Here is a 9,596-nt window from a genome sequence, read left to right as displayed (position 1 = left end):
CCATGCCAAATATTTCCAGACTCCTGGGGGGGAATAGATTTTGTGTGCCTGGACCATGTTAGTTTGTTGGTGATGTGGACACCAAGGAACTTGAAGCTCTCAACCTGCTCCACTACAGCCCCGTCGATGAGAATGGGGGTGTGCTCGGTTCTCCTTTTCCTGTAGTCCACAATCATCTCCTTTGTCTTGATCACATTGAAGGAGAGGTTGTTGTCCTTGCACCACACGGTCAGGTCTCTGACCTCCTCCCTATAGACCGTCTCATTGTTGTCGGTGATCAGGCCTACCACTGTTGTGTCATCAGCAAACTTAATGATCGTGTTGGAGTTGTGCCTGGCAGTGCAGTCATGAGTGAACAGGGAGTACAGGAGGGGACTGAACACGCACCCCTGAGAGGCCCCCGTGTTGAGGATCGGCATGGCGGATGTGTTGTTACCTACCCTTACCATCTGGGGGTAATAGTTTGCAAGTCCTGCCACATCCGACGAGCGTCGGAGCCGGTGTACGATTCGATCTTAGTCCTGTATTGACACTTTGCCTGTTTGATAGTTCGTTGGGGGGCATAGCGGGATTTCTTATATGCTCCTTGAAAACAGCAGCTCTAGCCTTTAGCTCAGTGTGGATGTTGCCTGTAATCCATGGCTTCTGGTTGGGGTATGTACGTACAGTCACTGTGGGGGACAACGTCCTCGATACACTTATTGATGAAGCCAGTGACTGATGTGATGTACTCCTCAATGCCATCAGAATAACATATTCCTGTCTGTGTTAGCAAATCAGTCCTGTAGTTTAGCATCTGCTTCATCTAACCACTTTTTTATTGACCGAGTCACTGGTGCTTCCTGCTTTAATTTTAGCTTGTAAGCAGGAATCAAGAGGATAGAATTATCGTCAGATTTGCCAAATGGAGGGTGAGGGAGAGCTTTGTATGCGTCTCTGTGTGTGGAGTAAAGGTGGTCCAGAGGTTTGTTTTTTCCTCTAGTTGCACATTTAACATGCTGATAGAAATGAGGTAAAACAGTTTCAGTTTTCCTGCATTAAAGTCCCTGGCTACTAGGAGTGCCGCCTCTGGGTGAGTGTCTTCCTGTTTGCTTATGGCGGAATACAGCTCATTGAGTGTGGTCTTAGTGACAGCATCGGTCTGTGGTGGTAAATAGACAGCTACGAAAAATACAGATGAAAACTCTCTAGGTAGATAGAATGGTCTACAGCTTATCACGAGATACTCAACCCTGAGACTTTCTTAGATATCGTGCACCAGGCTGCAGATACACTTTCAGTTCGTCCCATTTATTTTTCAGCGATTGAACGTTAGCGAGCAGAACAGAAGGCTAGCCAGATTAGCCACTGATCCTGATCCTGATCCTGATCCTGATCCTGATCCTGATCCTGATCCTGATCCTGATCCTGATCCTGATCCTGATCCTCACAAGGCGTATGTTATCGTGTGTGTCTGTATGTTTGTGTTGCTTCACAGTCCCTTCTGTTCCATAAGGTGTATTTTGATGTTTTTAAATATTATTTTACTTGCATTATTTACCTGATGTGGAATAGAGTTCCATGTAGTCATGGCTCTATGTAGTACTGTGCGCCAACCATAGTCTGTTCTGAACTTGGGGACTGTGAAGAGACATTTTGTGTCATGTCTTGTGGGGTATGCATGGGTGTCGGAGCTGTGTGCCAGTAGTTTCGACAGACAGCTCGGTGCATTCAACATACCTCTCATGAAAAGAAGTAGTGATGAAATTCAATCTTTCCTCCACTTTGAGCCAGGAGATATTGACATGCATATTATTAATGTTAGCTCTCGTTGTACATCTAAGTGCCAGCCGTGCTGCCCTATTCTGAGCCAATTGCAATTTTCCTAAGTCCTTTTTTGTGGCACCTGACCACAAGACTGAACAGTAGTCAAAGGTGCGACAAAACTAGGGCCTGTAGGACTGTGCTTGTTGAATGTCCTCCCCTATAAGCATGCTGAAAGTCTGTCAATTTGTTTTCTGTAAAATAGTATTGTATCTGGTCAATCACCATTTTTTACAAAGGTTTACTAAGGGTTGGTAACAGGCTGATTGGTCGGCTATTTGAGCCAGTAAAGGGAGTTTTACTATTCTTGGATAGCAGAATGACTTTAGCTTCCCTCCAGGCCTTTACTATTCTTGATTTTACTTGTATTTTTTTCAATCTTGTCTCATCACTCAACTCCCCAACTGTCTAGGAAAGCGAAGGTTGAGTTATGCGTCCTCCAAAACATGACACCTTTCAACTGACTACCGGAGTCAGCTTGCAGGTGCCCGGCCTGCCACAAGGCGTCCCTAGAGCGTGATGGGACAAGGACATCTCGGCCGGCCAAACCCTCCCCTAACCCAGACGACGCTGGGCCAAACCCTCCCCTAACCCAGACGACGCTGGGCCAAACCCTCCCCTAACCCAGACGACGCTGGGCCAAACCCTCCCCTAACCCAGACGACGCTGGGCCAAACCCTCCCCTAACCCAGACGACGCTGGGCCAAACCCTCCCCTAACCCAGACGACGCTGGGCCAAACCCTCCCCTAACCCAGACGACGCTGGGCCAAACCCTCCCCTAATCCGGACGACGCTGGGCCAAACCCTCCCCTAACCCAGACAACGCTGGGCCAAACCCTCCCCTAACCCAGACGGCGCTGGGCCAAACCCTCCCCTAACCCAGACTGTCTGTGACTCATCGGCCAAACCCTCCCCTAACCCAGACGACGCTGGGCCAAACCCTCCCCTAACCCAGACGACGCTGGGCCAAACCCTCCCCCTAACCCAGACGACGCTGGGCCAAACCCTCCCCTAACCCAGACGACGCTGGGCCAAACCCTCCCTAACACAGACGACGCTGGGCCAAACCTCCCCTAACCCAGACGACGCTGGGCCAAACCCTCCCCTAACCCAGACGACGCTGGGCCAAACCCTCCCCTAATCCAGACGACGCTGGGCCAAACCCTCCCCTAACCCAGACGACGCTGGGCCAAACCCTCCCTAACCCAGACGACGCTGGGCCAAACCCTCCCCTAACCCAGACGACACTGGGCCAAACCCTCCCCTAACGACGCTGGGCCAAACCCTCCCCTAACCCAGACGACGCTGGGCCAAACCCTCCCCTAACGACGCTGGGCCAAACCCTCCCCTAACCCAGACGACGCTGGGCCAAACCCTCCCCTAACCCAGACGACGCTGGGCCAAACCTCCCTAACCCGGGACGACGCTGGGCCAAACCCTCCCTTAACCCAGACAACGCTGGGCCAATTGTGCGCCGCCTCATGGGTCTCCCCGTCCACGGCCATCCAACTTGTCAGAGTTGGATGGCCGTGGTGCTTTGCCATTGTTGATAGACAACAATCATTTTTTTCACCTCTTCCACACTCACTTTACGGATTTCAAAATTGCAATTCTTGTCTTTCATAATTTGGTCAGATATATTTGGATTTGTAGTGTCAGCGTTTGTTGCTGGGATGTCATGCGTAAATATGCTAATCTTGCCAATTAAAAAATCATTAAAGTAGTTGGCAATATCAATCAGTTTTGTAATGAATGAGCCTACCTGATTCAATGAAGGAAATGTCCCAAAATGTAAATTTAGATTCTCCAAAGTCTTTTTTTTTTTTTTTTCTCCAAAGTCTTTTTTTTATTGTGTAGTTTCTTCTTCTTTTTATTCAGTTTAGTCACATGATTTCTCAATTTGCAGCGCGTTTGCCAATCGGTATTTGCCTCATCCCTCTCAACCGTGCAACTTTTCAATTCCTCATCAATCCACAGGGATTGAACAGTTTTTAGTAATTTCTCTTAATGGGTGTGTGCTTATTACTAACTGGGATAAGACATTTCATGAATGTGTCAAGTGCAGCGTCTGGTTACTCCTCATTACACACCACAGACCAGCAGCATCTGGTTGCTCCTCATTACACACCACAGACCAGCAGCGTCTGGTTGCTCCTCATTACACACCACAGACCAGCAGCGTCTGGTTGCTCCTCATTACACACCACAGACCAGCAGCGTCTGGTTGCTCCTCATTACACACCACAGACCAGCAGCGTCTGGTTGCTCCTCATTACACACCACAGACCAGCAGCTTCTGGTTGCTCCTCATTACACACCACAGACCAGCAGCATCTGGTTGCTCCTCATTACACACAACGCACCAACACATATCAAATCAAATCAAATCTAAATTTATTTGTCACATACACATGGTTAGCAGATGTTAGTGCGAGTGTAGCGAAATGCTTGTGCTTCTAGTTCCGACAATGCAGTAATAACCAACAAGTAATCTAATTAACAATTCCAAAACTACTGTCTTATACACAGTGTAAGGGGATAAAGAATATGTACATAAGGATATATGAATGAGTGATGGTACAGGGCAGCATACAGTAGAAGGTATCGAGTACAGTATATACATATGAGATGAGTATGTAAACAAAGTGGCATAGTTAAAGTGGCTAGTGATACATGTATTACATAAGGATGCAGTAGATGATATAGAGTACAGTATATACGTATACATATGAGATGAATAATGTAGGGTATGTAAACATTATATTAGGTAGCATTGTTTAAAGTGGCTAGTGATATATTGTACATTATTTCCCATCAATTCCCGTTATTAAAGTGGTTGGAGTTGAGTCAGTGTGTTGGCAGCAGCCACTCAATGTTAGTGGTGGCTGTTTAACAGTCTGATGGCCTTGAGATAGAAGCTGTTTTTCAGTCTCTCGGTCCCAGCTTTGATGCACCTGTACTGACCTCGCCTTCTGGATGATAGCGGGTGATCAGGCAGTGGCTCGGTGGTTGTTGTCCTTGATGATCTTTATGGCCTTCCTGTGACATCGGGTGGTGTAGGTGTCCTGGAGGGCAGTTAGTTTGCCCCCGGTGATGCGTTGTGCAGACCTCACTACCCTCTGGAGAGCCTTACGGTTATGGGCGGAGCAGTTGCCGTACCAGGCGGTGATACAAGCCCGACAGGATGCTCTCGATTGTGCATCTGTAAAAGTTTGTGAGTGCTTTTGGTTTCACGCGAATGCTGCCATCAATCCACGGTTTCTGGTTTGGGAATGTTTTAATCGTTGCTATGGGAATGACATCTTCGACGCACGTTCTAATGAACTCGCACACCGAGTAAGCGTATTCGTCAATGTTGTCGTCTGACGCAATACGGAACATATCCCAGTCCACGTGATGGAAGCAGTGTTGGAGTGTGGAATCAGCTTGGTCGGACCAGCGTTGAACAGACCTCAGCGCGGGAGCTTCTTGTTTTAGTTTCTGTCTGTAGGCAGGGATCAACAAAATGGAGTCGTGGTCAGCTTTTCCGAAAGGAGAGCGGGGCAGGGCCTTATATGCGTCGCAGAAGTTGGAATAGCAATGATCCAAGGTTTTTCCAGCCCTGGTTGCACAATCGATATGCTGATAAAATTTAGGGAGTATTGTTTTCAGATTAGCCTTGTTAAAATCCCCAGCTACAATGAATGCAGCCTCCGGATATATGGATTCCAGTTTGCAAAGAGTCAAATAAAGTTCGTTCAGAGCCATCGATGTGTCTGCTTGGGGGGGAATATATACGGCTGTGATTATAATCGAAGAGAATTCCCTTGGTAGATAATGTGGTCTACATTTGATTGTGAGGAATTCTAAATCAGGTGAACAGAAGGACTTGAGTACCTGTATGTTGTTATGATCACACCACGTCACGTTAACCATAAAGCATACGCCCCCACCCCTCTTCTTACCAGAAAGATGTTGGTTTCTGTCGGCGTGATGCATGGAGAAACCAGCTGGCTGCACCGTCTCCGATAGCGTCTCTCCAGTGAGCCATGTTTCCGTGAAGCAAAGAACGTTACAGTCTCTGATGTCCCTCTGGAATGCTACCCTTGCTCGGATTTAATCAACCTTGTTGTCAAGAGACTGGACATTTGCGAGGAGAATGCTAGGGAGTGGTGCACGATGTGCCCGTCTCCAGAGTCTGACCAGAAGAACGCTTCGTTTTCCCCTTTTTCAAAGTCGTTTTTTGGGGTCGCCGGCTGGGATCCATTCCGTTGTCCTGGGTGAAAGGCAGAACGCAGGATCCGCTTCGCGAAAGTCATATTCTTGGTCGTACTGATGGTGAGTTGACGCTGATCTTATATTCAGTAGTTCTTCTCGACTGTATGTAATGAAACCTAAGATGACCTGGGGTACCAATGTAAGAAATAACACGTAAAAAAAAAAAAAAAACTGCATAGTTTCCTAGGAACGCGAAGCGAGGCGGCCATCTCTGTCAGTGCCGGAAGTAAGCCGGCGCCGACATAGGAATCACTACAAAACTTATTGTATGACCTCTTATACACTATATTAGGCCCAGCCTTTGGAACATTGGTTTTCCTAGATATGGCTATTATATTGTGCTCACTACATCCAATGGATCTGGATACTGCTTTTAAGCAAATATCTGAAGCATTAATTAAGATGTGACCAATACATGTTGATGATGTCATTCCTGTGCTGTTTGTAACTACCCTGGTAGGTTGACTGACAACCTGAACCAGTTTACTGTCATGTTTTGTCATTTATTATCTTGTCTTGTCCCTGTGCTTCCCATTCTATTCGTTTCCCTCTGCTGGTCTTATTAGGTTCTTTCCCTCTTTCTATCCCTCTCTCTCCCCCTCCCTCTCTCACTCTCTCGCTCTCTCTTCTCTCTATCGTTCCGTTCCTGCTCCCAGCTGTTCCTATTCCCCTAATCATCATTTAGTCTTCCCACACCTGTTCCCGATCCTTTTCCCTGATTAGAGTCCCTATTTCTCTCCTTGTTATTCGTTTCTGCCCTGTCGGTTCCTTGTCTAGAATTCACCGTGCTGTGTTTGTGTATCGCCCTGTCGTGTCGTGTTTTCCTCAGATGCTGCGTGGTGAGCAGGTGTCTGAGTCTGTCTGGTTCTAGTGCCTTCCCGAGGCAACCTGCTGTTCACCTGCTGTTCAAGATCGAGTCTCCAGTTTGTCCTCGTCATTTCGAGTGAAAGTTGTGTTTTTTTGATTGTATTTACTTTACTGGATTAAAGACTCTGTTTTCGCCAAGTCGCTTTTGGGTCCTCTTTCACCTGCATGACAGAAGGAACCGACCAAGGAATGGACCCAGCGACTTCAGACGCTCGTTACACTGCCGTCGAGATCCAAGGAGCCATGCTCGGCAGACACGAGCAGGAATTGTCTGCTGCTCGCCATGCCGTGGAGAACCTGGCCGCTCAGGTTTCCGACCTCTCTGGACAGTTCCAGAGTCTTCGTCTCGTGCCACCTGTTACTTCCTGGCCTGCCGAGCCTCCAGAACCTAGGGTTAATAACCCACCTTGCTACTCCGGGCAGCCCACTGAGTGCCGCTCCTTTCTCACGCAGTGTGAGATTGTGTTCTCTCTCCAACCCAACACATACTCTAGAGAGAGAGCTCGGGTTGCTTACGTCATTTCACTCCTTACTGGCCGGGCTCGAGAATGGGGCACAGCTATCTGGGAGGCAAGGGCTGATTGCTCTAACAAGTTCCAGAACTTTAAAGAGGAGATGATTCGGGTTTTTGACCGTTCAGTTTTTGGTAGGGAGGCTTCTAGGGCCCTGGCTTCCTTATGCCAAGGTGAACGGTCCATAACGGATTATTCTATTGAGTTTCGCACTCTTGCTGCCTCTAGTGAGTGGAACGAGCCGGCGCTGCTCGCTCGTTTTCTGGAGGGACTCCACGCATTGGTTAAGGATGAGATTCTCTCCCGGGAGGTTCCTCCAGATGTGGACTCTTTGATTGCTCTCGCCATCCGCATAGAACGACGGGTAGATCTTCGTCACCGGGCTCGTGGAAGAGAGCTCGCATCAACGGTGTTTCCCTGCTCCGCATCGCAACCATCTCCCTCCTCTGGCTCAGAGACTGAGCCCATGCAGCTGGGAGGGATTCGCATCTCGACTAAGGAGAGGGAACGGAGGATCACCAACCGCCTGTGCCTCTATTGCGGAGTTGCTGGACATTTTGTTAATTCATGTCCAGTAAAGCCAGAGCTCATCTGTAAGCGGAGGGCTACAGGTGAGCGCAACTACTCAAGTCTCTCCATCAAAATCCTGTACTACTTTGTCGGTCCATCTACGCTGGACCGGTTCGGGTGCTACATGTAGTGCCTTGATAGACTCTGGGGCTGAGGGTTGTTTCATGGACGAAGCATGGGTTCGGAAACATGACATTCCTTTCAGAGAGTTAGAGAAGCCTACGCCCATGTTCGCCTTAGATGGTAGTCATCTTCCCAGTATCAGATTTGAGACACTACCTTTAACCCTCACAGTATCTGGTAACCACAGTGAGACTATTTATTTTTTGATTTTCCGTTCACCGTTTACACCTGTTGTTTTGGGTCATCCCTGGCTAGTATGTCATAATCCTTCTATTAATTGGTCTAGTAATTCTATCCTATCCTGGAACGTTTCTTGTCATGTGAAGTGTTTAATGTCTGCCATCCCTCCCGTTTCTTCTGTCCCTACTTCTCAGGAGGAACCTGGCGATTTGACAGGAGTGCCGGAGGAATATCATGATCTGCGCACGGTCTTCAGTCGGTCCCGAGCCAACTCCCTTCCTCCTCACCGGTCGTATGATTGTAGTATTGATCTCCTTCCGGGGACCACTCCTCCTCGGGGTAGACTATACTCTCTGTCGGCTCCCGAACGTAAGGCTCTCGAGGATTATTTGTCTGTGTCTCTTGACGCCGGTACCATAGTGCCTTCTTCCTCTCCGGCCGGGCGGGGTTCTTTTTGTTAAGAAGAAGGACGGTACTCTGCGCCCTGCGTGGATTATCGAGGGCTGAATGACATAACGGTTAAGAATCGTTATCCGCTTCCCCTTATGTCATCAGCCTTCGAGATTCTGCAGGGAGCCAGGTGCTTTACTAAGTTGGACCTTCGTACGCTTACCATCTCGTGCGCATCAGAGAGGGGGACGAGTGGAAAACGGCGTTTAACACTCCGTTAGGGCATTTTGAGTACCGGGTTCTGCCGTTCGGTCCGCCAATGCGCCAGCTGTTTTTCAGGCATTAGTTAATGATGTTCTGAGAGACATGCTGAACATCTTTGTTTTTGTCTATCTTGACGATATCCTGATTTTTTCTCCGTCACTCGAGATTCATGTTCAGCACGTTCGACGTGTTCTACAGCGCCTTTTAGAGAATTGTCTCTACGTAAAGGCTGAGAAGTGCTCTTTTCATGTCTCCTCCGTTACTTTTCTCGGTTCCGTTATTTCCGCTGAAGGCATTCAGATGGATTCCGCTAAGGTCCAAGCTGTCAGTGATTGGCCCGTTCAAGGTCACGTGTCGAGTTGCAGCGCTTTTTTAGGTTTCGCTAATTTCTATCGGCGTTTCATTCGTAATTTCGGTCAAGTTGCTGCCCCTCTCACAGCTCTTACTTCTGTCAAGACGTGTTTTAAGTGGTCCGGTTCCGCCCAGGGAGCTTTTGATCTTCTAAAAGAACGTTTTACGTCCGCTCCTATCCTCGTTACTCCTGACGTCACTAGACAATTCATTGTCGAGGTTGACGCTTCAGAGGTAGGCGTGGGAGCCATTCTATCCCAGCGCTTCCAGTCTGACGA

The sequence above is a fragment of the Oncorhynchus gorbuscha genome, linkage group LG20 (genome assembly GCF_021184085.1).
Source record: "Oncorhynchus gorbuscha isolate QuinsamMale2020 ecotype Even-year linkage group LG20, OgorEven_v1.0, whole genome shotgun sequence".
Classification (NCBI taxonomy): Eukaryota; Metazoa; Chordata; class Actinopteri; order Salmoniformes; family Salmonidae; genus Oncorhynchus; species Oncorhynchus gorbuscha.
Note: the sequence above shows the minus strand (reverse complement) of the source record.